The following is a 23042-nucleotide window of genomic DNA, read 5'->3' on the forward strand; positions in this document are numbered from 1 at the left end:
AAAGCACACGATAATTATTAAGCTCTTATTTTTATGACATTATGAGTTGAACCTTGAGCGAGAAGAACTTTGATCAGCTCTGAAAGGGTAACAGAAGGAAAGCCGCAGACGTCCATAAGCATCTGACACATCTAGGGAACATCCTGTCAGTGCCACTTACAGGGTGGTTATCGGTGCAATCTACCAACAGTCTTCCCTGGTCCCTGATGAGATAAATATCGAAACTGAAAGTAAAAACTGAGAAAGTAAAAGAAAACAAAAACAAATCGACAGGAAGTTTATACTCGGATACTTGCGTGCTAGAGATAAAAATGGGGCTTGTAGATTTTTTGGTCTTTTCATTTTCACTTTTTCTAGCAAGTTTTAAATCGCATCCTACAAAACTGACAGCCCGTGACAGACTGGAAATGATAAACACTTGTCCTTCACCCCAGATGGTCTGAGGAAAAGTAATTCCATGGAGCTTCCTGGAAGCTTGGATGTCGCAGAGGTCATCCTTTATTCCGTGGGCCACAGGGTCACTAGAGGTTTACAGAGATTGTCAGCTGAGGGTTAGGTACCTCTGTATGCAGATAAATGCACATTGCGTGTTCCCCGCTTTCCCCTCCAGTGGGCAGGTGGCTTTTCTTTTTAAATGAAAAAATTTTTTTTTCTGGTTGAGGAGGGAGCTGGATTGCTCTGTGTTGCTCACAGACCACTGTTTGTATGTGACAGTGTTAACCAAGGAATGCAAACTTATCAAAACACAGGCGGTTGAGAGCACGTGGGCACACCCTTTGCGGCCAGCAGGGCGTGGGCCTTGAGAAGAGCCACGCTGGTGAGCAGAGGGTCCCCTTTCTCCCGGGCGCCCTCCTGTCATCAGGGCATGGAATAAAGAGAATACTCTCCCCCATCTCTCCGTCTGGTTTCAACGCTGCCTAACAGGACGGGAAGGTAACGGTTTAATCATAATGCCCGTGGGCGGGATCCACAGCGCGCAAAGCCTGCGCTTTCCAGGCGCCCTCAGCCGGGCTCGGCGCCGCCAAAACCTTCCGTGGCTCCCTTCCCGCGCCACAGCCCCTCGCCTCCCTCCTGCACCGCGGAGGGCAAAGCACACCCCCTGCGAGGCCCGAGCCCCCGCGGCCACAGCCGCTGGCACGCCGCGCGCCCCGGGGACGCGCGAGCCCCGTGCGCCCCCCGCCCCAGGAAGCCGGGCCGCGGGCTCAGGACCCGGGTGACACTCCGCTGTCTGGTGGGAGCCAGGACCCAGAGGGCGCGGAGCCCTCGGGTCGCCCCGTGGCCCCGGGCCCGGGATCCCGGGGAGGTGTCCCCGCCCCGGCCGAGTTGGAGGCGGCGCCCGCCCCCCACGCTGCGCCCCGCGCGCCCCGCCCGCCCCGTCCCGCCTTCCGGCCGCGGCCGCAGGCTGCCTGGAGCCCCTCCCCGCCGGCCCGGCTGCCAGCCTGCCCCGGGCCTCGCCGCCGCCTCCGCCGCCCCGCGGCCGCACAGGTGCGTTCGCGCCCCGCCCGCCGTGCCCGCGCTGCCCGGCCCAGGCCTGGGTGCCCGCCCGGGGTGGGCGAGCGCGCGCCCGGAGCACGGGGCTGGGAAGGGGCCCGGGCCCTGACCCGGGAGGCTGCGGGCCTGGGGACGGAGCGGGAGGCGCGGACCCGCCGCGAGCGCGCCCGGGGGGCCCCCGCCCGCGCCCCTGCCCTGCCCCGCCCGCGCCGCCGGGTGCCCGCCTCTCCCCGCCCGGAACGGACGCTGCCCCGGCCTCCAGGCGCTTTGTCCCGCCCCTTTGAGGGTCTTCTGCCGGCTCCCTCGTCCTTTCACTTCGGGTGCCGTCCAGGCGCCGCCCGCGGGCGCTGAGTTGCCTTTCCAGGTGCCCAGCAGGACCCGCGCGTCACCGCAGGCGCGAGGGCCGCGCGGGAGAGGCGAGCTGAGCCCGGGAGGCGGCGCGCGGGTGACGGGCGGGCAGGTGCAGGCCCGCGAGGGGAGCCGGTGGGCACAGGCCTGCACGCCTCTTCTGGGACAGTTTCCCCAAAGCTGCAAGGTTGTGCTTCTGTAAATGCAGCCATAGCGTTGTGGCCACGCAGCCAGCGTTCCACAGTCACAGAAGCACCCCGCCTGTTCCCAGTTAGGTAGTTTCCTATATGTGTTCCTGCCTGTGTTTTGTTTTCCACTTTGGGCTTTGGGGGAATCATTGTCACCGTAATATCATTTAATGTATCTCAAAGATAAGGGTGAATCTAAAGGAAGAACTGCATGAAGGCTTTTAGTAACTTGTTCGTAAAGCCAGACATTTCTCGTGAATTCAGGGTTAGGAAGAGTCTTGTTTTCCCGAGGCGGTACCAGCTGGTTTGCGGGTGACAGAAGGCTGATTATACATAGTCCAGAGAGGGACAGGACACTTACCTGTATGTGGACACTTTGGAAGTTCCGTAGGTCGAGACTACTTTTACTATGGTTGGTCACTGCGTCAGTTCTAGGCCTCCAGGCCCAGGTTCCGGAAAAGCCGATGACTTCGGACTTGTCACTTGATCTCTTTAGTTCTCAGTTTCTTAATCTCAGGCAGGGCCCCTTCCTGAGTTAGACTTTTAGGATCCTCTCCTTTATCAGGGGTAAAGGGTGAGATGGCAGGTGACTTGTGGAGCTCCGTTTAGGTCAGCTGCTCTGCTTGGCAATCTATACAGTGGTGGCCTCCTTTCCTCTCTGCAGTTGCAGTGCACGCCTCTTTCTCTCCAGATCGGCTTCGAAAGGACCTGGGAGCTCAAGACAAGAATAACTGACCCTTGGCTGTGGGGAGAAAGGCCGGCAGCATTTTATCCTGCACTGTCACAGGCTCCCAGTCCCGGGCCTAACTTGCTTTTCCATGCAACTCAGCCTGACAGCACCATATATTTCCATTATATCCAGGGAATTAAAACACTATTAATTTGCATGCATTTGAGATTAGTTATCATAGATCACAGCATTTTGGAGCTGGAAGGACCTTAGAGATTTTTAAAAAGCACTTAAAAAGTCATTCTGCACACATATTAAAGTGTATTTTGCATACTATATTTAACAAAAACAAAACCCCAAAAATTTTAAGTTAAATAAAATTAATGTTACCTAGTTCAGTTATTTCAAGTCTGTTGGGAGACATGGAGCCAAATGTAGTGTTTGGTGAAAGAAACCAACTTTCTTGGACTCCTTTCCCAAAGAGCCAGATATAGGATCACATGCTTTCATGCATGGAATGTGACAAAGCTGATACTTATGGGGCACTGACCGCCCACCAACCATTGCTGTATGTATATTTTTACTTATATTGCCCCATTTAATTCTTAGTATAAGCCCAAGAGCTAAGTACTGTTTTAATCCCTAGTCAACCTTCCTAAGTGGAAACGGTGCTTGGAAAATGAGAAAGGTACTCAAAGCACAGACAGATGGAGGCAGAGTTTCTCCCAAACGGAGAGACGACCCAGGGAAAGTCTGTGTGATGTTGGAGAATGTGGTCTCTGTTTGTGTTCCACGAGATAGAGATACACACACGCAAACTCTGGGGCATTGTGGGTAAGTGAATTTTGGATGGGAGCCTGGTGCGGAAGGGTTAAGATCGAATTACAGAGAACTGGTCTTTATATCACTTTGAAAATTGTTGAGTTCCATTAGGACTCGGGTAGACTTTGATACTTTGACCTAGATGCACATGCTTCCTAATTTTAAACCTGTTCAAATTTACCAATTTAGGTATAAAATGGGTGACATCAAGAGCTCACATAGTGAGTGGCACTTAAGGGCTTTGAACTATGAGTAGCAAGCAGTGTCGTTTCTTGGGCTAGCTTGGTGTCCTTGGTTTGGTGCTACCTCCCTACCTCTTTTTTAATGTTAAATATTTGAATTTATTCTAAAATTGTTGTAAAATTATCACATATTAAATAAAATACAATAAAGTTATATAATATGAGCAGGATGCTGTGCTCCCGGATGATACCAAGCGATGTACCTTCTTATGTGCCTGCACAGGCTCATGTCCACTCACCAACCGCTTTCTTTGTAAGAAAGTCAACTAATGCAGACAAGGAACGATGCCTGCACCCCTGTAATGCAGGGACAAGAAGGCCAGATACGTCTCCAGGACCCATATAATTACCCAGCAAGAGCAAAGGAAGGGCTCATAAAATAAGTGGGAAATTCTTTTGCTTCTCCTTTGTCAGTCGGGTTTAGCCTCGCGGAAGGCAGAGACCGATTGCGGCCACCTGAGAAACGGAGAGCTGATGCCAGTTTGATTTAGCTCAGGAGGCTGGAATTTTAGGCCCTGAAGGCTGGTGCGATGGAATAGACCTTCTCATTGCTCACAATATTATGAAAAAAACATTAAAGCAACGATTTTTATTGCTTGCCCTGGAGCCAGAACTTTAAAATGTACTTTCTTCTCCCCCTTCCCTCCCTAAACCACTTAGCTTTTAAAAACAAACAACCCGTTCACGTGTTGGCTGTAGCCAGATTACTAGTCCTTTCTCTTTACTCCTGAGCCCTGTTTCTTTAATGCAGCAAAGCCGGCGCGCTTCTAGATGTCTGGGGTTTTTCTTTAGTTATTTTATTCAGCACGTATTAATTTCAGTAACCCTTTCTTGAGTGTGTACCATGTGCCAGATAAAGATGAAAGAGCTGCTGAGTTTAAGTAGGAAAGGAAAGCGACCCATCCCCACATAATTACACCACAGGTGATGTAGAAGTAGTTGCCACTCATGAAAGAGGTATGGGCAGAGCTTCAAGTAGGTGGATTTTGAAGCCTAGAAACCAAGGAAGGGGGAGGGATGCTCCAAGCAGAGAGAGCTACATGGGCAAGGGAAGGGAGGCGAGCGTGAGCGTGGCTCCCCCAGGACGAGACCGCTGCAGGGGAGAGGCCTTGCGAGGTTGGGGCCAGAGAATGAAGATCCTTGAGTGCCACACTATTCACGTTTTATGACAGCCTGCATCATCTTTTTTTATGAGTTTCTTTAAGCTGAATTTTCAAGCAGAGGAGGCTACACGGATTCTTTAGAAAGCAGCTCCATGAGTAATGTTTCGCAGGAACTGGTGAGGGAAAAGCCAGGAGGCCAGAAGAAAATGTCATTATATTCCAGATGAAGTAGGAAAGGGGTCTAAACTAACATAGGTTTGAGAGATGCTCAGAAAATAGAAAGGGTAGGATTCAGTGACTGGCTGGATGATGGAAATAACGGTGGGAAATAGTTCTGAGATTCTGGAATAACTTGACGGGGTGAATGGAGATGCCACTACTGAGGACACCAGATAGAAGATGAGGGGGAGCCCTGGGGAGAAAGACAGCGAGCAGAGGTAACTGCGGAACGTTCAGGAGGGAGCCCTAGGATACAGCTGTGACTGCGGCTGTACTATGACATCACACAGTTGAGAACTGCCAGTGGTTATGCCAGGCCCTCCGCCTAAAAAGACAAGTAGGTTCTGTAAGTCACTTAAAACGAAGGGAAGGCAAACACACACGCATCAGCCTTGCCTGATGACCGTTACATCCTATTTAAGGTACGTCCTCTGGAACCCTGTTGTGTAAGTTCCCGGGAAGGAAAATGGGTGCACACTTAAACAACGAGGGGTTCTGATAAACCACCAAGAGAAACCGAAATAGAGCAAAGCCGAGGGGAGTAGCTGAGAGGGACAAAGGACAGATGGCAGGAATGTAGCAGAGAGGCCGGCTGCGTAAGGACACAGGCATGGCAGAGCTGGATACAGAGAAGCGCGGGCCGGCCCTGCCGCATAGCTGCGCTGCCTTAGAGAGAGTGGCACAGGCTTCGACGTCTCATCTCAGCCAGCGTGTCAGGGAGAGACAAGCGGGTGGTTCCGAGGGGCCGGGCACAGGCTTTGATGTTACTGTGCAGAGAAAGTGCTGGGAGATTTGGAACTAAGGGAAGAACAACAAAGACGGAGGAAGCTGAAATGAAAAAGAGTTGTCGGGAGGGATTTCCAGCCCACCGAGTGGATTGTAGGGCAAATAGCTGCTCCCACCGCAGGCAGACTGGCGCGGCGTTCTCGGCGTGTTGTGGATTCGACTTGCTTGGAAAAAGACAATTTATTAGTGTAGCGCCTTACACTTTAAAATAGTTTAACAATTTGATTGTTACGCGAACCTTCAGAAGCAGGTGCATCCAGGCACTATTCTCTTTTTCTCATAAACTGAAAATCTGGGTGTTTAGGAGGCCGAGCTTGCCTCACATCCTGTGGCTGGCAAGATGTTCAATCCCCTGTTCTGTTCGTTGTACCAGAGCCTTGCTTTGCCTTGGACGCTGGCCTTCTGCAGCGGGCCCTTTCCACCCCTCACCACGCCACATTATGTAAAAGTAAAGCAGATGGCCTTTGAGGGCCAACAAGCCAAGATCTGCGGAGTGAGAGGCAGAGGATCCTTAGCACCAACTCTGCCACCCGTAGTAGGGATGGTCATGAAGGGTCATATGTAGAGAATATCCGTGGAAATCGAATGACACTTTCAATACAGTAGAAGTCTACGCTAGAAAGCAGTCTTATGACTACATCTTCTCTGAGGCAAATATCCCCTTTATAAAGTGAACTTAATCACTCCTTAAGATATTGTTGGATAAATTCAGATTTTCAAATATGGGGTTTGCTTAAAGCAAGATACATCTGCAATAAGCCACACCTGCATTGATTAGGTTACACGTGAAAATTTATTTCTTTTTTTCTCCTTACCTGAGGATATATTTTCATGGGTTTTTAGAGAGAGGGGAAGTGAGAGAGACAGAGAAACATTGATGTGAGAGACAATCTCTCATAGGTGCCCCAATGGGGGATTGGACTGCAACCTATATATCTGCTGTGACCAGAAACAAATGGCAACCTTGTGCTGGACGGGGGATGTGCCAACCGGCCAGGGCTGTGACGACTTTTCTAACTTGAGAATCACATATGAAGATGGGGATTGGAGTTGGATCCCCTAATCATTAGAGACCATTGAAAACATATTGAACATAATGATTGGCAGTTAAATCCCATCTGGCTACCTTTACTGCTTACCAAGCACCTGTAAGTAGGACACCGGGGAGGGCGAAGCTCAGCGGGGAAATGGAGAGACAAACCCAGCACTGGTACTGCCCCTGGTCTGATGGTGGGACCCACAAGACAGGGTGATGAATGTAAACTCACCAACACAGTGCGCCGGGGTGGGGAGACCAGAAACTCTTATGGGCCTTGAGTTCCACATCATTGTCAAAATGAAACCAAGTATAATTCAAAGCAAAGAGTATTAAATTAGAGCCAGAGTATTTTGTATTGATAAAAGATAGAATCTGTGAGGAAGACAGGATAGCTGTGTCTTTTTGTGGACCAAATATTTATAAATACTTGTCCTCAAAATATATAAAGGAAATGGTTAGAAGTGAGAAAATGACCAAAACAATTTGCAGGAGACCGTAAAATCTGTTGTTTACATGACAAATCAAGTAGACAAAAGCCAAATGGTTGTATACAAAAGACAAATGGTAAGATTTGACTAATATAGCTAATGAGGTTGAAGACTATAATTCCTGAGGGTGAACAGGCATATAGAAAGTTTCAGAAAATGATATATTTAATATTATTCAAATATAGTTATTATATATGAATCTATGTTTATGATACACATGTATATATGTGTGTGTAGAATGTGGCGTTTCCTCTTTGTGAGTTTCCCAAAACTACTAAAGCTTCAGCCCCACACTTTGCAGAGATGGAATAATCGCCTCGCAAATCATTTCTCCAAAGCCTTTTCTGAACGAGGGCAGAGGAAGGACTCAGCCCGCTCATGGGGGAAGGAGGAATCCGCTTGGAAAACAGGGATGAGCCTTTGGATGTGGAAATTTACAGGGCTCAGGGAGCCCGGAGACTCTGTAGGAGCCGAGCCCGGCGGAATAATGGGCGGCTGTGTGCTGGCTTGGCATTGGGGCCTGCCTGGCACAGGCTACACTGTAAACAGCCCTTCAAACATTTGCATCTGCATACATGACATTAGACTCTCCAAATGTCCAATTAAACACTTGTCAGTGGGAGAGAGGTTTGTTTCCGCAGCTGACCTGGTGTCAGCCTGGCCTTTCTGAAGGGGAAGCAGTTGCAGCTGATACTGTTAGTGTGCCCTTCCTTTGTGGACCCGATATCTTGTCCTTATTCAGGAAAAATTCTTCTCGAAAGCCACGGAGACTGTGCCAAGCTGTGCGCTATGGCATCAGGTTAGGTAGCTCAAGGAAAATATCCGGGGGGGGGGAGTGCTTTTCAAACTCCCAAAAGCCTACCGAGGGCTCTAGTTTCTTTTGTACAGTTCTAAACTTGTAGTGCTTAAAAATTATAAAAGTGATAGCAGCTGAGAAAAAGGCTCTATTGATACGTTTTAAAAAATGTAATTCTCGTAAGGACTGAATGAGGAAGTTAGAGGGAAACTTTGTGACCTTGAGTAAATTTCGCAATTCTACTAGCTTGAGTTTCCTAGTCATAAAATAGGGAGGGTAACAACGGGAGCACCAGAGGTTCTCGTCAGGATTAAATAGAACGACCTATGTAAACTGCGTACAGTAGCAGTGGCCCCTCTGTAAATGCTCAGTACCTGTGAGGAGGTTTAAGCATTCCTCTGTGGTGAAGGGAAGGGGCCAGGGAGGGGGAGAATTAGGTAGTTGTTAGGCTATGAAGAGAACATGTGGCTTTGGAAAGGAGGGTGGGCAATTCTTTCACTGAGACGTGAGCTGAGGGCTGTAGTTTTGAGGTGAGCATGAGGAAAGCCAAGGCATCGCGTGGTCATGATATTGTCTCCTCGCTTACGTAGACGAGGAGAGCTTTTGTTGAACATGAGGGGAATAGGGGTGGGATTTGGGGCTTAAGGGGAATGGAAAAACTTTGTACCAGCTGCTCTGGGAAATTTGATAGAGGTCAGCTGAAGATAAATATAATGGTTGTAAGGAAATGCAGATGACCTAGTTGAGATCAGACAGCCTTAGTCTATAGTGGAGACATTTGGCATAATTATGTAAATATTGATGGTGGAATCATGAACCCTGGAGCAAGTACAGAAAAAATTCAAAAGGTCCTGAAATGGTGAGTTGGGTGTGTAGAAGTACAGACAGACTGCAGGTGAGGAGGTGTCTTAGTTCTGGCTGCTGTGACAAAGCACCAGAGACTGGGTGGCAGTGGACCCTCCTCAGGTTTATTAAGGGACCTTAATGTACTATAGCCCTGCTCGCAGGAGGGACTGCGGAAAATCAAATCATTTCAAGTTACCCATTGAGTTCAGACCGTGCAATTACCTGGTTGTGTACAATATCGTAGAAGGAATACAGCTATTACAGTCCCAACGACTTGGGTTTGGTTCCTTGTTCAGCCACTTACTTTCCACATGACTTTTGGTAAATTACTTTCCACAGTTTCCTTAACTGTAAAATGGGGGATGGGTTGTAACATCAACCTCCCAGGAATTTGGAGGAAGATGAAATGAAATAAATTCTGGAAAGCGTCTAGTGTGATCCCTGAGCACAGATCCTTGGCGGTGGGGATGGTGATGGTCATTATTGCTGGACACAGACCTGTTAAATCAAGGACGGCTGGCCGACAGAGCTATCAAACGTGGTTTGTAGTAGTTAGATGTGTCGAATCAAATCAGTAGCTGGTATTTTCTAAGTACCTTTTCCAGTGAAGGCCAGTGCATTTTCAAAGTATTTTTCTGCTCAGTTTGAAAGTTTAAATGTATCTCTCTGAAAGCTGATAACTATGAAAACCATGAAAAGGGGCCTCTTGTCCTGATCGGAATGATGAAGAAGCCCCAAAGAGATCCGAGACAGGGCTCTGACACCCCCAAATGTGCCACACACATTTCACTGCAAGGATGCTCTGAATAACATAGTCTTGGCCTTATGAGCCTGCTCCTTGGCAACCTTGGCAGGAGGGGGTTTTCATGTTGCCAGCTAAAGGCCCACCACTTGGGTTTGGCTTGAGCGTCTCTGCCCCGACCGGTTCCCTACCCCCAACCCGAGGAACTGTGGTTTGTACAATGGCCATTGTGTCTCTTCCCTTCTGCTCGTGGGCTCTGGTCCAAACTTCCTGTCCACTTCCTCCGGCTCAGACATGCATGCGGGAGGTTTGCTTTGCGGAGGCCCAGCTTTGGATTTGTCACTTTCTCATCGTGTCCCTTGTCTGTCTGTTCTGTCTGGGGCCTCGCTGCTTTGGTGACCTGCTGAAAACTGAAGCCGTGCTGGCAAGATGGCGACGGCCTAGGCCCTTGCTGGCATGAAAGGGGCACATGCAGGGGCTCCCGAGTCGACAGGAAGGCTCCTCTCCCTGCGGATGGTCAGTGTGTCCTTGGCAGAGACCTTGTTTCTCTCTTCTGTTGCTGGATCTCCATCACCTGGAATAGTGTTTAGTTCAATAGTAGATGCTAAACAAATGTTCTTATTTAATTATAATTATGGTTATACTATACTCTAGGAAGTGCATTCCTAGAGGTTTTGACTTAGTGCAGGGAATGGATCTTTAAAGAAACACTGATTGAGATGAACTCTGAAGAAGTAAAAAGTAACTAAAAGGGGCAAGGAGGGTGTATTCCAGGCAGAGGGATCAGGACAAAGCATGGCATGTTGGAGTATGTGAGATAAGCCAACATATCTGGGGTTCAAGAGTAGGAGAATGCATGAGATGAGCCTGTGATGATAGGAGTGGGCAAGGCATTTCAGGATGAAGAGGCTGTGTGTAGGGATTTGGAGTTTTATCCTAAGACAATAGGAAGCAGTTGAGCTGTAAATAGAAAACCAATCTTGTTGCTCTACAGATTGAAGGGAGACAGCCAACTGTGACTGTTCATGGTCTTCAAGAGCAGGTGTTCAGTTTGGAAATCTTGGATCCAAAGTACCTGTGAAACATCCAGTTGAGGATGTCAAGTAGATAACTGGATGTAACTATTTTGGGGTTCGAGAAGAGGTCTGAGATGAATGCACATATCTGAGGGACAGCATTGTAGATGGTATTGGAGGTCAACAGCATTAATGAAATGGTCTAGGGAGAGAGTACAGAGTTAAGAAAAACAGGATTTCATTCCATTTGAGCCTTGAGGAACTTTAACTTTTAAAGACTTGATAAAGAAGGGTGAACAGGGGACAATCTTAAAAGGAGAGGGGGCTAAATTATTGATGCTGTATTTCTATGGCCTTCCTAAACAGTTCTGTTGTCAGTTGCCCAAAGTTAGTTTCATCCACCTTGAAACTATCTCGTTTATGGGATTCAATTTGATTTACTCTATTATTATTTTTTTAAATATATTTTTATTGATTTCAGGTAGAGGAAGGGAGAGGGAGAGAGAGAGAAACATCAATGATGAGAGAGTCATTGATCGGCTGCCTCCTGCACGCCCCCGACTGGGGATCGAGCCCACAACCTGGGCATGTGCCCTGACCAGGAACCGAACTGCGATCTCCTGGGTCATGGGTCAATGCTCAAGCGCTGAGCCACGCCCGGACGACTAATTTAATCTCAAATTTCCTTGTCTGTCCTTTGTATTGTCTTTGAGAGTAGGGACTTCATCTCAAAATCATGCTTGAAACCCTGACACCTCGCACCCTGACTGCTTATTAGATGTGGAATGTGTCTGTCTGAATGGGAATAAAGATCTTCCTTAGGAGAGATGAGTAAGGACAGTTTTCCTCACATAGCTTCTCTGCACGGTAGACCGTAGACACTGTTATTTTAAGCATTTTTGTCTGTAGCTGTGAAATGGGGATTTCAGGCAGCAGCGAGCAGATGGGAAACTTTCTGAGGGGGAGGAGGCCCAGTTCTTCATGTGTGCTGTCTTTGCATGGATTTGTTCCCACTCTAAGACCTGGGGCTGCTAGAAGTTACTCCCAGAAGCTGCTGCAGCAGAAAATCTGGTGCCCACCTCACCAGTGTGGAGCTTGGCCTGCTCAGGTCTCCCCGTAGGCCTTTCCCTCTTTTCCCTCTCTCTCCTGACTGCCCACGGCCCCTTCCCCCTGACTTTATCAGAAACCCTTGTTTCCCCCCCCCAAAGAATTCCAGGAGCATTGGGGTAAAACAATTACAGGCATTGTTTTACTAAGGATTTAATAATGTTTTGTGTGATTCCCAGCCCTCTTTTTCATTTTCCATTATGAGATGCTTTATCCCATGTCATAGAACTGTTAACTTTGGCAATGAGGTTTCTGTATTTTGGGATAATGGATTTAATGATCATGTGACCAGTGTGTGAAGGTCAGTGGGCCTTTCTCCCCCCTTGTGGGGTTCCTGTGCTAGATAAGCCTGCTGTCCCCATGCTCGGTGTTTGTTTCTGGGCTGAAGCAAACAATGAAGCCGTGTCTGCTGGTCACCCAGTCCTTGCTCTCTGGACTTTGCTGCTTGAGTTTCTTTTTAAGACTCACTGTTTGTTTTTGACCTCTGGAACTTTATGCTTACTTGACCTGTGGAATATTTCTTTAGTCCCTGGTTTTGAACCAATGACTCCGTTGTTTTAAGCCAGGTAGGTGTTCTTCAGCCTGTGTCTGTTATCTTTTGTGGTGCCTGTGATATTTCTCATCTCCAAGTGACTTGCATGATTGAGCATTTTGTTAGCTTTGGGGAGAAGCAGCAGCATGACTTGCATGTTGCTGGAGAAAACTGGGGCTTAGCTCCTGAGAGCTGGGGTCAGGGCCTGGAGGGCACAGAGTAGAGAGTGTAGCTGAAATAGGGGCTAAGTTAGAGAAAGACTTCCAGCAAAATAAATTTCACTGATTTCAAAGAAGGTGAATGGGAAGTTCTGTACACATGAGTGGAGGCCAAACTTTGAAACACTTGAAGGCGTACATTTAAAATGACAGCTTAATGTTAAAGGGGGAAGTTATGATTCATAAGCAGTAGCATACTTTTGAGTAACACGACCTCGTTCATTGACACTAGGTGTTTTACATCTCTAGGTGTCATTATATCAGTACATGAATGAAACTCAGAAATGTGATAGAGGAAATGATTTTGATTTTTAATGGAATAGTCATTACTTACATCCTTTTATAGTCTTTTGTAAATTTTAAATTGTACTAATGGTCCTGCTATTCAGTTTTCCTATTTTGTGCAACCATGACCTTCTGGAATCATCACCAAAGTAGGAGAAAACGGAAATTAAAAACCTTTGAGCTCAATGACAGCACATTCTCCCAAACCCATGGTTTGACTCAGCAAAACCGTAATGGCATTTCTTTATTATAATAGGCCCATGATAGGGTTTCAAGCATCATTTTAAGAAACAAAGTCCCTGCTCTCAAAGACAATAGAAGGAACAGACAAGAAAATTCATGATTAAAATAGAGCAAATGAAATTGAATCCCATCACAGAGGTAGGCTCAAGGTGGATGAAACTAACTTGGGGCAACTGGCAACAGAACTGTTTTGAGAGGCCATAGAAATACAGTGTCAATAATCAGACTTCTCCCCTGTTCACCCTTCTTTATCAAGTTTTTAAAAGTTAAAGTTCCTCAAGGTTCAGACTGAATGAAATCCTCTTCTTAACTCTGTACTCTCTCCCTAGACCATTTCATTAATGCTGTTGACCTCCAGTACCATCTACAATGCTGTCCCTCAGATATGTGTATTTATCTCGGACCTCTTCTCTTAACCCAAAAAAGTTTATGTCCAATTGTCCATGTGTTAGAGGCCCAGAACCTGCTTGATTTAATTGTATCTACGGCATTTTGTTTCTTTTCTCCTGGAGACATATAGTTTTTTCTTTTAATATAGGAAGCAAAAAGAGGGTTATAGTTTTAAAAATAACCCTGCACAAAGTTATAGACCTTGAAGCACAATTGAGGACAGACCCTGAAGAAACATTGTTGTCTAATAGGAATTTCTGTGATAATAGAATTGTTTGTCTTCATTGTCCAATATAGTAGCCACTAGCCACAGGGGCCTATTGATCACTGGGAATGTGGCTATTGTGACTGAGGAATTGAATTTTAATTTTATTTTAATGAGCCTAAATAATAACATGTGGAGAGCAGCTACTATATGAGATAGCACAGTTCTAGATAATTGTATTCACTTTCCATTGCTGCTATTTAAAAAATTACCATAAACTTAGTGGCTGAAGCAACCATTTTATTTAATGATTTTATTATCTTATAGTTCTGTAGGTTGGAAATCTGACACTGGGCTAAAATTGGGATGCTGCTGAGAGACCTGGGTTCGATTGTCAGTGAGGGCACATGTCTGGGTTGTGGGCTTGATCACCAGTAGGGGGCACGCAGGAGTCATCTGATTGATGTTTCTCTCTCATGGATGCTTTTCTCTTTCCCTCCCTCTCCCTTCCTCTCTCTCTCTTCAGGTGTCATTATATCAGTGCTGTGAATGAACCCCAGAGAAGTTAGAGAGGAGGAAATTATTTTGATTTTTTATAGACTAGTCATCACCTACATCTTTCTATAGTTTTTTGTAAATTTTAAATTGCTCTAATGGTCTTGCTATTGAGTTTTCCTATTTTGTGCAACCGTCACCTTCTGGGATCGTCACCAATGTAGGAGAAAACAGAAATTAAAAACCTTTGAGCTCAGTGACAATACATTCTCCCAAGACCATGGCTTGCCTCGGCAGCACCATAGTGGCATTCCATGAAATGCCTCAGGAAGGCAGGCGCAAGTCCGCTTTTCATTAGAATGTCTGTGAAAGAAGTAGGAGAGTCCATATGGTGGTGGTGGGTAGGCTGGGGCGTTGAGGTGGGAAGGAGTTCTCTTTGGACAAGAGGTGCAGGTTTATGAGTGAAGGAGGATTCTCGATTTTAGTTTCTTTTAAAAAAAGAACAGTGGAATTTTAAGCAGGCATGAAGAAACATGAACACATTTCCCCCCATTTCGGTATTGCAATGCGGTTAAACCAAACTCTCAGGCAGGATAGAAAGCTCACTTTGCCCTCTGAGTATTTTGCAGTGTTGCTAAGAGGTGAAGTTGACTGATGGGGGTTAACTGCCTCCCCCCCTTCCGGCCCAGACAGCAGCGAAATGGCCAGAGGTGGTCAGGGAGCTGACGAGAGAAGCCCGAGGCTTGGGGAGTTAGGTGATCTGTAATTGGAAAATGTTGAGTAGGATACACAGATCAAACGTGTTTATAATCTGTTAAAGGAAGCACTCGTTGGGTCGTTGGGTTTGGCCCATCTCAGTGACATTGAGCTAGTGGTGGCGTCTAAGCAAGACCGTAGGTGGTCCTCCTGCTTGCCTTTCACGAAGCTGGCATCAGTCCCCACGTCGTGTTCCCTGCACCCTCCCGACCCTGCAGAATGAAAAAGACTTCTAAGTTTCCTCGGTGTTAATAATGAAGAGCCTTCCAGAGAGCATCTCTTTTCTTTTTGGAGTCCGGATAAACGGAGGACTAGTTAGTACCCAAGGGCAGGCGTTTGGGCCGGTTAGGATGTTTGATGGGCTCGGTGTGGATTATCCTTAGTCTGTTAACTTTTTTTTTGAATTATTTTATTCACATATTATTATCCAAAATACATGGGTTTCTTTTTTACTCCACCATAATATAGTCGCTATATTTTAAATTTCCATTCTTAATAGGTGAGGAAAAACAATCCCAAGAACTCCCAAGAAACTTGAAAAACAGCTTCTGGTCAAGATGGCAGTGTAGGTAACTGTGGTGCCCACCTCCTCCCACAGCCACAGCAAAATGACACCTAACGACAGAGCAGCCGTCACGCAGAACCGCCTGCGGTCTAGCCGAGGGGAAGGCCTGCCTCTCAGGCTGTGCAGAAGCAGCCACGTCTAGAGGCGCAGAGGCGAACGGGCTGGTTCCACATCCACATGTGGTGGATGAAAATTGGGAGGGATATCTTGGCTGCGGAGGTCCCCCCTGAGGAGCAAGGGGTCCCCAGCCCAGGGTTCCAGTGCCAGGAAGAGAAGTGCCCATAACTTCTGGCTGTAAAAACCATCAGAGATAGTGGCTCAGTGAGACACAGGGCTGCCGGAGTCCCAGGCAGATCCTCGTACGGGGCTCGCACACGGACTGACTTGGCCTCACTCCCTCTGAGCACCAGCACTTGGGCAGCAGCTTGACAGGAACCAGGGCCATATGGGGAGGAACTGAATTGTTTGGCATCGGGGTGAGAGCTGGGGGCGGGGAAAATATGTGAGAGACTAGTAAGTGGTAGGATTTAGTGTTTTATTCTGATATGAGTATGTACATCTCACAAGGTGTCCCCTGGAAACAACAACTAATATATATGTTAACAAAGAAATTTGCAGGATTTCAGGTATAAATTGATGGCTGGGACAGAGTGGTGCATAGAATCTTTTATATAGACCCTCCTCAAATCTCAACAGATGACTTCTGTTTCAAACCTATTTTAAAGATAGGACTGAATTAGGTTTTCCCTGAACATCACTAAGTTCCCTTTTTGTTTACCTACCATTGCCAGAGCACTTGAAAGTCCCTTTCCTTCCTCCCAAAGCTAAGACAATGGTGGCATCTCAGTTCCTTTCTACTTGTGACTCTGTATTGGTGGGGAGGTGAAGTTTGTGGATTATAAGGATTTCAGTCCCTCACTTTGCATTCAATCAACAAATGACTTCATTTATTATCGTCCTGACTTTTCAGCTTGAGGCACATCTTTCTTTCCCTTCCACCTGTTTTAACAATGAAAAACTTCAATCCATCACTACTCAGTGAAGACATGGATCGTAATGAGTGCAGGATTCAGCTTTCTTACAACAGCCCTGTTTAATAAAAATATAATGTGAGCTCCATACCTAATTTAACATTTTCTAGTAGTCACATTAAAGAAGAAAAGAAACGGGTAAAATAAATGTCTGGTGAGATATTTTACTTAGTCCACTGTCTCAGCATGTACTTAATATGCGCGCTCCAGTCCTGTCCCCCGACCAAGTCGGGAGGTGGCTCCGGGCTGTGCGGGGTGGGCTTGCTCACCTTGCTCAGCCCCGAGCTGCCTTTAATCTGCCCTCGGGGGTGCCATGCTCTCTCTCCTCCTGTCTGCGCTTTCTCTGAAACCTCCGGTGAGAGAGGAGATTTTAGTATTAGGAAAATGCACTGTTGAATTCCAAAGTCAGAAATAGACCATATAAATATGGATGAAGCATGAAAACTCTTTTCTGAAGTGTGATTTTCTGACTAATGGATGCTTGTGGGCTGACTTTTTGTTTCGCACCCAGTTAAGTCCTATACAGACCAACTTGCTTATTTGATGAACGTAAGAACCTTACTATTAACCTTCATTAGCATTTCTATAACATTTTGTATTATAATAATATCTTCTAAAATTTCTATACCGTACTTTTTGCAGAGTGCTTTGTATCCGTTATTTTATTCAATACTCCCAACAATGCTTGAAGAATGTTGGCAGTCCATTATCACCCCTATTTTACAGATGAGACTGAGGCACAGATCACTAAATTGACTTGTCCAAAGTCATGCTGTGAGCAAGGCGGCACCAGGTTGACCAGGAGCCACGTCTTTGGCTAGCACGGCAAGGGGGTGCTGCCTGTCGCTGTTAGTAACAGGAAATGATCCCCAACATTGAGTTTTTACAACATACCACCTGCTGTGTTAGGCCCTTTAAGTACATTTTGTCGTTTAATACTCTTCATAACCCTGCAGCCCAGGCATTACTGTTACCCCCCAGTTACACACAGGGAAACTGAAATTTAGAGAGGTTAGGTCACACAGCTAGTACTGGTAGAGCTGCAGTTTGGACCCAGGTTCCCGTGATTTCATGACCTAAGCCCCTGGCCATTTTTCCTGGCTTTACTGGACCTAGCCTATGAAGATGTCCAAGACGGCATAGCTTATAAAAGGCTCTTCCACTTATTATGATCTCCAGGCTCCATTATCTTCTCTATGACTCCTGTTAGGTCTGGGACCTATTGTCAGTGCCAGAACTAGGAGCTGCATGGACAAGAAGCAGCGGAGGTGAAGGGAACTACCATTGACTGAGCACCTATTCTATGCCCTGGGCTGTTAGAGACAGTGTGGCTCAGCGGTTGAGCATTGACCTAGGATCCAGGAGGTCTTGGTTTGATTCCTGGTCAGGGCACACAGGCCTGGGTTTCAGGCTCGATCCCCAGTGGGGGCCGTGCAGGAGGCAGCCGATTGGTGACTCTCTCATCATTGATGTTTCTCTCTCCCTTCCTCTCTCTGAAATAAATAAAAAAGATATATTTTTTTAAAAAAGAAAAAAGAAACGTGCATCACAAGAACTCTGTAAGTCTGGTAGTGTCATTCCTACTTTATGGAAGGGGAAAGACAGGTCCAGAGAAGTGAAGAAATTTGCACAGGCTCCTAAGTGGAGGAGTCAGGACTTTCCTCCAGGTCTGCCAACAGAGATGTTTTAGGGGTGAATGAGGAGAACCATTTCTCAGAGGCATAAGGAGGACCTGAACCATCAGAGAGGAATGTAGCCCCTGCTAGGTACAGGCATTGTAACAGATATTCTGGAGCCCCGTGAAGGAACTCATAAGAGAATCCAAAGAGAAGGAAACTGTGCCAAGTTTTGAGGCCGCATTGCTTAGCTTCCTTCCATCATGATGCCAGCAGGCCTTTGACTGAAATACATAGGAAATGGGACTCAACCAGCAAAAGCACATTGGTAAACATCATAATGATACACACATTAGGAAAATGATGTTTTTAATTTTCAATGCTATGCGGCCTTGCCTTATATAGTCAGAGCTGGGAAGTTGTGGGCTACCAGGAAATGATTTGCATTTTAGCCTTAGGGCAAAAATATGGAACTCGTAATTATGTCAGAGAGAGGCAAGATCTTCTAACAAGAAAAACTAAAGCTATAAAAGTCTCGGGATGTGTGTTGATTAAACTATTGTGTGGCTGAGCATTTTGCTTGAAGCTTCATAGGGAATTTTCAGGTAAAAACTGCCCTTCTGAATCTTCGGTGCTCTGTTGCCAAGGTGCAGAGGTCGTGGGTGACAAGCATTTTCCCACTCCTAAGACCTTCCTGCTTTGGTTCTGCTAGAGGCTATTTTTTTTCAAGTTCACAGTTTGCTTCCCCCTTTGGCTGTGGAATTCAGTAAAACCAGCTTTTGCATATGCCTTTATTGAAGTATGCACCTAGATGTGATTGGAACAGGAGAGAGACGTAACTAGAAGCAGATTTCCTGCAATCTGGACTTAGTTGTTTGGCTGACCTCTTTCTGCTGGTTTCCTGGGTTGATTCGACTTTGCTAATTGACGGGGCTTCGGGGGTGATAGCCCAGCAGAGCCACCCTGCTCTGGACTTGGCTTCAAGTCTGAACATTCCTGGTGGCCAAGCCATGCGTTTTGTTCTTTGGAAAAAGGCATCGGAGCAGGATTGCTGAACAATTGCATGGGTTCGATGGTGCAGAAACCATATGACTTCCAAACACACGGGCTAAGGCAATTCGGCTCTTTTTTGTTCCAGTCTCTAAAAGAAAGAACCCACTGAAGTTCAGAGCGTCTTAAACATTTTGAAGTTGTGACGTTAAGTGCAAATAATTGGCGTCTGTGGGACTCTGAGAGGCTTACCTGGGTTTCTCATTTTTATATAGAAAAGAAAAAACCTGTAGACAGACATCAATAGTTCCTTCTAACGTTCATTTTCAACCAGGGAATAGCAGCTCTTATAGTCACTGCATTTAAACACCCTATTTTACAATCCATAACCACGTTCCACATAGTAGCTTTAGTACCGTGGAGATGATACAGGAGGAGCTTGAAGACGGGACGTGTTTAGTCTTTGTAGCTACTCTCCTTCATTTTGCTAAGAACTTGGTTAAATTAAAATTCCGAGCAGTACTCTTGAGCGACGGTGTGGTGTGGTGGGCTCTGGTTTCTGGCCAGCCTTCCCCAGGCACAGAGACCGGGCCCTGCCGTGGACTCAGGGGGGTCACTTCTGGAGGGTTTTCGGCTGTCGCCTCTGTCACCCAGCGTTCATGTTCCCGCTTCCAGTTCACGAGGGTCTTTCCCCTCAGCAGCCGGTCTGGGCCTTCCTCAGGGACAGTGCGAGGTGTTTCATGTCCTGCAGGGGACACTTCATCAGGGGGAGCGGCCGGCCTCTGAGCAAGGGGTGGAGGGAGACGGGTGTGCCCCTGAGTGTGTGGGGGGGCAGGGGCCAGCTGCCACGGTGCGGGGAGCCCTGAGAGGTGACCGCCTTTGTCATCAAGGGGAGGGAAGCGGACAGACAGGGAAAATCACCGTGAAGCGCGGCTCAGCTTTGCCCGCTGTGCTGTGAGCGCCGATGGCGCCGCTGCTTCTGGGGGACTCCGCCTGGCCCGCGGCGCTTCCCTGCCAGCAAGCAGTGCCCCCAACTCCGCAGCAAGTCCCACGAGCTTTGCTCCTGGCCCCTCTGCGTTTCCTTTTGCGTTGCTTTCTGTGCGTTCTTCCCTTCCTGAGGCGACTTTGCGTTTTCCAAGCCCGGGCCACCCTCCCCTGCGGCGAGTCCCCAGCCTTCAGCCGGGTTTGCCTCCCAGGGCCACCCTCCCCTGCGGCGAGTCCCCAGCCTTCAGCCGGGTTTGCCTCCCAGCTGCCAAGCGCGTCAGGCGGGAGTTGCCGACTCATTCCCGGGGCTTTCCAGAAGAATCTGCCGTTAACCCAAAACTTCTCATCGGCCTCAAAGGGCACAGTTTCCTGCCTTCTCTGGAGGGAAACCAAACGCGCTGCCTTTAGGGGAGAGGCGGTCCCCCGGGTTCAGAAGATCTCCAGGCAGCTAGGGGCGATTATTCCGAACCTGGGGCCTCCTCGCCTCGTTCCCGTAACAGTGGTGCCAGCGGCCCGACTGTGGGCTTTCGTCTACCCGGGGAGACACCGGGAATAAATCACAGAACTTGCAACAAGCCGGGCGCGTTCCCTGTTCCCCTCCCAAGCCTTTTTAGTCTCTTCCCGAGGTAACCGGTTCTCAGCTCCCGTTTTTCCTCTGCAGGCTCTGTTGGGACCCAGGAGTCTTGTCTGTAAGTCTATCTTCATAATCTTTTCATTTATACACCTGGCCTCCTGATAAATGTGATTCTCTTTAAAAAATTACTTTTTGGATTTAGAAATTGCTCTTTAAGCAGAATCGCCCTCGGCTGGCTTCCCGTGCCCACTTTCCTGGTCCTGTTCTCTGCCTTCTCGCCTCTGGACTGGGGCGGCCTGTTCCACGGGGAGCTTCCTGGCACACTGCAAGCTCATCCCTCTCCAAGTGACTCCCTAACCCCCTTTTAATTTTTCTTTTAAATACATTTTTATTGACTTCAGAGAGAGGGAGGGAGAGAGAGAGAGGAACATCCGTGATGAGAGAGTCAATGACGAGCTGCCTCCTGCAGGCCCCGACTGGGGATTAAGCCTGCAACCCGGGCATGTGCCCTGACCCGAATCGAACCGCGACCGCCTGGGTTTCTTAAGTTGTCTTTTAAATGTCCTGCTGTCAAACATCAGCTGATCACCTTGCTTTCTCCACTTGCTAGAAAACTTGTCTTATGAATGTTCTTTCCCCCCAGGATGGTTCTTCTGGCTGTGCACCGATGTGCTACTACAGTGGTTTTACTTTACGTCGACTGATTAGGCACTTTGAGTAATTGTTTTAGCTGCATTGCTGTGGATCTGTTTGGCTTAACTCTTCTCTTTTGCCAGCTTTGATGAATGTCTGACCACGGGGACAGAGAGGAACGAGCACATTAATTTCCCCTGGACACCGCTGAGAAGCGAGCGCTCTCTCCCCTGTGCAGGAGCCTGGGGCCCCGGGTGCCGCGGGCTCCCCGCTTCCTCAGTGGCAGCCTGTGCGTGGGCCTCAGCCAGCGCCCGCGCCTGCTGCTGCGGGGCAGCCGCCCAGCCCAGAGCAAATGTCAAGATCTGGGGAACAGTATTCCCCGCCTATCGGGTTGTAAGCTGAACGGTGACTCTCTGTTGAGTTAACAGTATACAGCTACGTGGCCTTTTCTTTTTCAGTTCGTGAAACTTAACAGCTGCTCAGTGAGGCAGCCTTTTCATATTTGTCTATGTGACGAGTTTAACAGCAGACTTTGCAGTAAGCGACTCGCTGGACGGGCCCCCCGGCTCGGGCTGTGACAGAGCTGACTGCGCGCAGCAGCGGGCTTCCCCGAGGGCCCTCTGCCTTCGCGTTTCTGTGGGCGGGGAGCCTGGTTCAAGCGCGGGAAACTGGAAGGCATGTTCCAAGGCACTTGCTAATATCTCTACCGGAGTGTTCCCTGGAATCTGTTATTAACCGGTTCAGGGGAGATGCGTGGGGGAAGCATGCGGCTCAGCAGTGAAGACGCATTAGGACAGCCTGCGCACTGTAGCCCTATGTTGGTGAGCGGTAATTAAATCTATATATCTCCAGCTTTATAGTTTTCTGCAGCAGCATCTCTGGACGACTCCTGCACTTTGTCTGATTCAAGGAAGGCCGTATTCCCTCTCTTGCCTCTGGAAGAGGCTGCCGTGCCTTGTAATAGCTTTTTAATATCACCAGACCGAAGACAAATGCTTCCCTGGTTTTATTGGCAGAAATAAAGCACTTCTTATTACTCTGATGTTGGGGGTCCAAGTCCTAGAAAACTAGGATTCACGAGTCTACAGTCCCCTTTCCTTTCATCCCCCTGCTTTCAGTTCTCTTAGGTTGTAGGACCTCAGAATTGCTAATGTCTGGGTTACCCACTTTGTATTCGGCCCCAAAGGGTGTAAACTGTATTCTTGACGACTTCTCAGTGCTTTTGTTGGCGGGATGAGTTTGGTATGGCTGCTGCCTGCTGGCGTGTGGACAGGTGACAGTCAGCGGTGTAGACCCTTGTTCTCAAGAGCGTCCATGTTCATGGTCAGCCTGGCGCTCTCAGCCAACAAAGGGACCGAGAGCTGTCTCATATACTCTCTGAATTTCAGTACAGGTGTTGTGAGCCAAGAATACAAGGTTTGTTCTAGGGTTCGTGGTTGATTTCACTTACAGTATTGGAATTTTAATCATATTTCACTTAAGCAGCCTGTCAGGGAGCTTCGTATTTATTTCTCTCAGCCCCATCACCATGCAGGTTGGAAGTCAGTTGCATTCAACTATATGACAAAGCTGTCTACTTTTGAGCAGTGGGAATTTAGTTTTTGTTGTTTTACACACTCAAG

The 23042-nt window shown here is 47.7% G+C and overlaps 1 protein-coding gene across 4 annotated transcripts in view; it reads left to right on the plus strand.

Moving 5' to 3' along the window:
- The first annotated feature begins 1463 nt into the window (after nt 1-1463).
- Nucleotides 1464-23042, plus strand: part of CPQ (carboxypeptidase Q) — a 202093-nt gene continuing 180514 nt past the window's right edge. Inside the window, exon 1 of one of the 4 annotated variants that reach the window (XM_087825150.1) lies at nt 1464-1485. The gene's annotated coding sequence lies outside the window, so the exon portion shown is untranslated. Of the gene's footprint in view, nt 1486-2092; nt 2115-12163; nt 12470-23042 lie in introns of those variants that run through there. The other 3 variants (XM_016198465.2, XM_087825152.1, XM_087825151.1) reach the window with 3 other exon arrangements.

This window comes from Miniopterus natalensis, chromosome 16 (assembly GCF_054644295.1).
Source record: "Miniopterus natalensis isolate mMinNat1 chromosome 16, mMinNat1.hap1, whole genome shotgun sequence".
In the NCBI taxonomy this organism is placed as follows: Eukaryota; Metazoa; Chordata; class Mammalia; order Chiroptera; family Miniopteridae; genus Miniopterus; species Miniopterus natalensis.